Source organism: Heterocephalus glaber, unplaced genomic scaffold, assembly GCF_053883595.1.
Source record: "Heterocephalus glaber isolate CG9 unplaced genomic scaffold, H.glaber_assembly_v1.0 deba00001463, whole genome shotgun sequence".
Lineage (NCBI taxonomy): Eukaryota > Metazoa > Chordata > Mammalia > Rodentia > Bathyergidae > Heterocephalus > Heterocephalus glaber.
The window spans coordinates 14,673,428-14,678,924 of record NW_028258310.1 but is presented as its reverse complement, the minus strand read 5'-3'; the positions used below and the strand labels follow the sequence as shown (position 1 = coordinate 14,678,924).

The 5,497-nt window shown below is 35.1% G+C and overlaps 1 pseudogene; it reads left to right on the top strand.

Moving 5' to 3' along the window:
• The first annotated feature begins 4,700 nt into the window (after positions 1-4,700).
• Positions 4,701-4,807, top strand: LOC147826678 (U2 spliceosomal RNA; annotated as a pseudogene).
• The last annotated feature ends 690 nt before the right edge of the window (positions 4,808-5,497 follow it).

Genomic DNA, 5,497 nt, shown 5'->3' with positions numbered 1-5,497 from the left:
TGAATTAAAACAAATCACAAAAATCAGTGGCCCACTCTATCCTCTTACCCTCTTCACTACTGACATTCAGCTGTTCTTTATCTCCAACTTTGCCTAAGCAGACTTATGCCTTGATCCCAGCTTCCTAACTTTCAACCTCTCTCTGTCTCTTTGGTCTCCACAAACTCCAAAGATTTGACTGTCCTCCAAGATTGTTGCAATCATGAGTGCAGGAGCTGGGTCTAAGAAGAAACTACAGTTTTTTCAAGTTCTTAAAATGTACTGTAAATAATAAATAAGCAAACAAAATTAGCAGTACAGTATATGATTAAAAGCCCAAAGTCTCTAAGATGTTATAGTGAGATCTTAATATATTAAACATATACCAAAAGACTTACTTACATGACCTCTCTGGGAACCAGTTGTTTCAGCATAAAATCAGGATTATTATATTGATCTCACAAGATTTTTTTCTTACCACCATGCCCAGCACAAGATTTTTATGGGTATTCAATAAGCTAATGTGTGTAAAACTTTTATCCCCAAAACAAAAACAATTATTAACAAGCCAAATTCCTATAACTGCAGAAGTGCTCTTCCCTGGGAAGTTGTCTTTAGAAAGAGCCAAAACTTTAAAATAAAATGATAGAATGACTTAAAGTATGATCAAAAACCATTGACATCAGATTCCAGACAGCAGATGTAGCTAACATGAATAACTCACAAGACAAAGCGATTGGTTGGCTTTTTGAACTCAGTTAATCTATGTTGTACTCAGAGCTCTCACAAAACTTTTTGGTCCAAAAGTGTATTGAAATTCAGGTCAATTCTTCTGTTGCCCAGAGCCTGGTCCTGGATTATATTCCCCATATTAAAACCTTGCTATATTAATTAATTTGGTCCCTGTTCCTCTGTTTAAATGTAATATTATTTAGGGGCTGGTATGTAATTCAATGATAGTGTGTTTGCCTACCATGCCAGAGGCCCTGGGTTAGAGCCCCAGCACTGAAACAAAAACCTTGTTTTGAAAAGTCTTCTGCAGAGCTTTGCAGGTTTGAAATTACAGTTGTCCTCTCTGTTGTATTAGCTGTCTATAACAAGTCAGTTAGAATGTTTCAATAACTGTGGCAGAGTCCAAAGCACATGAACAACTGATCAATCAGGGTGTCCTTCCCACTAAAACCCACAAAGTTTTGTGTATTTTTTTCCCTAATGCAAAACTCAAAAAGCTTCCAAACTCAGTCAGACTTGACTTTCAACTACTCTCCATTCTGGACCTAGGCATGTGTACTACAAGAGACCAGCAATCAAGTTATATATCAAGAAACACAAATGCAAACTTATAAGGGTAACAACCAGGAAGGTTAGTTGAAGAATAGTATTGGGATTGAAGAGCTGCAGTCCAGAAACAAAAAATTAATAACAATGTTAAAATACCAAGTGCTTCCATTTTCAAATACCGTGAGTGGACATGTTGAGTTCAGGAATACTTCATTTCATAAAATTTCACTTTTCTTTCCCCTCCACTTCCTTCATATACTATTTTTATGGCTTATTTATTAAAATTCTCAAAATATTTGTCACTACACTCTATTACAACCCCTTTTGCTTTTCTTGTGCTTTCCTATCTCCTATAATTTTGTGTTACCAAATCACAAAATTCTCTTTGAGAATACAGTAGGGAAAAGTACTGAGAATGGTAAAATCATCACCATCTTTAACAGCTGTAAGAGGAAGAACTGGGAGTTCTACGCCCATCAACAGGTGAGTAGAAAAAGAAAATGTGATAATTATATAAAATGGAGTACTACTCTACCATAAAGAAGGATAAATTTGAGTCATTTAGAGGTAAATAGATGCACCTCAAGTGTATGCTAAGTGAAGTAAATCAGACACACAAGTTTAAATATAGTATTGTTTCTCTTGTGTGAGAAGTACAAAGGGTAAATAAGGACCAAAACAGAGGATAGATATTGGGAAGTAGGAAGAACATGTTCAAATGGAAAGAGAAACAAAAGAGGAGAGAAGGGAAGGAAAAGGAATTTTAAAAAGAGACTGGAAGGAAAAAAAATGGGAACAGTTTCCACAAATGGGAGGGGGAAGAAAAGTTTAAGACAAAGGAGAGGAATGGGGAAAAAAGAAGAATTAAGACATTATGTACAGGTACAAATTTCCTATGATGAATTTGATCATTATGTATGGTAAATATGTACTAATAAAAATAAATTTTAATTTTTTAAAAATGTTTAGGTAGGTCTAGCCTGTAATTTTTTGGGCCATTATTTTACCCGTCCCCTTTTTCAGGAATCAAGCTTTTCCATTCTAGTGCTGGCTTTCATAACATGAATCTTGAAAAGCCAAATCTAAAAGTGGCTTTGGCATCAGGAATTTTGTTTTGTTTTGTTTTGGTTTGGTTTTCGTTTTTGAAGCTAATGCTCAAAATTCCCCACAGGAGCTGTTAAAAAACAGCTACTTGAAATGATGAAAGCTTACTTCCTTCTGTATAGTCATTTTTCTCTCCCTCATTTTTTCTTACGTAATAGAATATGTGGAAGGAAAGAAACATTACTAAAAGAGCATCAGCCTTGATTTCATTCACTAAAAGAACCAAAAATTAGAAACAAGTAAAACTCCACTGGCCTTTACCTCACCTCCAAACATGAAGTCCCTGAGCAATAAAAGATCCAATAAAACAAGAAAATGGGTTGCTAGAAAATGCAGCCCACATCCAACATTTCTCTTTCTTTTCTATAGCTTTGATTTATATAAATGGTCATTTCTGACACCCAATTTTATTTGAATTCTAACACTTTTTCCAAGATCTGTGTCCTATATGGCTTTGAAATCCAGGACAGCAGGAGAGCACAGGCTTCCAGAGCCCTTTCTCTCAGTCAGCACAACCAAGTGCCCGTGTTTTAGTTGTATAAGGAAGAGTGAGACAAAAATATGAGGTAAATGAAGTCTCAGAAAAGCACCTATGAGGTCAAAAGCAAATCCTTAAAAGGAGAACCATCTGATTCTGAAGTCCACAAGACCCTCATAGAAAGAGACATATTCAAGTCAACAAAGTGCCCAGTAGATTCCTCCCAGACTAAGGTTGCAGGTACCTGACCAACAGCTCCTACGGCTACATTCCCTCAGTTCCGGGGATGGCTCTAGGTACCCCTATCCTCTAGCTGAAGCAAATGTGCTCTCTTGGTGCCCTTAGTTTCTATTCCCTTGTCTCCTACATATATGATGAATTCACTACATAGGAAGAGATAAGAATTTTACTTAAAATTTGTACTAAACAACATTGAATGTAAATTTTTATTAGTACATGTTTGCAGTATGTAATATTTATATTCCTTGTGGGAAATTGGTACATGTACATAATACATCTTAATTCCTTTTTTATCCCCTTTCCCCTTCTCCCTTCTCCTCGTCATCCATCTCTTGATTCCCTACTTTTCTTTTTTTGGTTATATAAAGTGAATTTTTAAAAGAGAGTTTCTTAACCAGATGACTATGTTGGTGATGGGGCATTGAATTCTGATCAAGTTTAAGAAGGCCCTTCCCCTTCATCATCACATGTTACTCCTGATGATATGAAAAGGTCAGAATATGCTGATAAGGGCCCTCTTGTCTTCCAACTCACACTGCTTCCAAGCCATGTGCTCATCTGCCATGTTTGCACTGCCTTGAATATAGATGGCACTGCAGCTTTCCTGCAAAGATCTGAGATGACAGGATATTGGTAAGAAGCAGAACCTAGGCCTCAGGTGTCCATACTCCTAAGGAAACTATACCCGCTCTCATCTCATTTTCCAGAACATTTTCTCACCTTCCTGCTGGCAGTGATAGAGAGCAGGCTACTGATTACCATGTTGATCATTGACTCTTCAGGTATAAACACTCAAGTAAATGTCAAAACCACCTTCAGAGGAGTCCTCTGTTATTAAAGAAGCTATTGAAAATAGATGACCAAAACCCTTCCTTTTCACCCACCAGTCTGGTCTCATTCCCCAACCTATACACATCGCTGGCTGGGTGGGATAAGAGGGAACATGAGGTGTGAGGAAAGATGTCATTTTCCTCTTCCTCCTTTTCAGGAATAGGCAATCAAAATGGAAATGGAGAAGAGCAGAAAGCACAGAAAGGAGATTTACTTTGATAATTGCCTTGTAGGTATTAACTGAGGGAAAGCAATTTAACTTCAGCACTAAATTTCATTAGATGCCTGGGGAAAGGAAGTGGAAGAGAAAGAATTGGTAGCCAATTTCTACATTGCTCATAGTAGGGAAGCATTAGACCCTACTCAAAATAGAAGATATCAATGCATTATATAAAGGTAACCATTAGAACAAAAATTCAGACCTTCCTAAATACTGAAAGATATATAAAAAAGAAATTGAAATCAAAAAGCAAGCAAATAAATAAGCCCATAGAGAAAGAAATATTGTGCACACAAATACACACACTCCATAATCATCACATAAAATATGGCAGTAAAAGACAAATGACATCAAAACTTTCCATCATATCAATAATGGTAAAGGGGCTTAACATATCTGTAAAAGTTTTTAGAGTGGCTTAGAAAACAAACTTCAACACATTCAAGAGACACTCAGAGCAAAAAAATTATGAAAAGTTGAAGTTATTCACATGGACATATGAATAAGATAAAAATACAACTCAAAGAAAAAATGGAAAGGGAAAAGCTCACTTTAACTGTTATTATTATTGCTTCCTGGCCTTTTGGCTAAGATCAAGTGTAGTAACTGTTATTATTAACATTATTACTACTACTACTACTACTATTATTATTATTATACTTTTAAAAATCCACATGAGAAAACTATAAAATATTCCTGAAAAACACAGAAGTAAACTTGATCATATGGAAAGATTTTCATTGCACATTCTTGACATTCTTGAAAAACATCATAAACTTGTCAACAAATCCAAAGTTAATTTTTATACTTAATGAGCACCAATAAAATGCCTTCAGATTTTTATTTGCCTAAAGGTAAAGTTGATTATACAGTTAATTTGGGAAGAGGCTAAAAGATATGAGAAAATGTGAAAGGAGAGCCTAGTTGATACTAAAACCTTTTTTTAAACCTATAAAAATATTTTAGGTGTGGTACTGGTGCCTGAATAGACAAAAGGACAAATAATTGAAATATGTATAATCAAAATTTTTGTTAATTCAAATTCATCATCTCAGATAATTTGGGAAAAGATGGGTGTTTCAATAAGTTTGAAGAGATCTGGTTAGTAATATGGAAAAAATAAAATGGGATGCATTTCTCACTCTATATACCAAGTACTGCATAAATTCCAAATGGGTCATAGATTTAGATGTAAAAATAATACTGTGTCAGCACTAAAAGAAAATAATTTCCTCAAAATTTGGAACAAAAAGTAAGACAATAATTATTACTCACAAAAAGTAACACAACTCTAAAATTTTGGCAAGGTTGGAGGAAACACTAATAACCATTTTCATACATTACTAATATAAAATGGAGTAGAC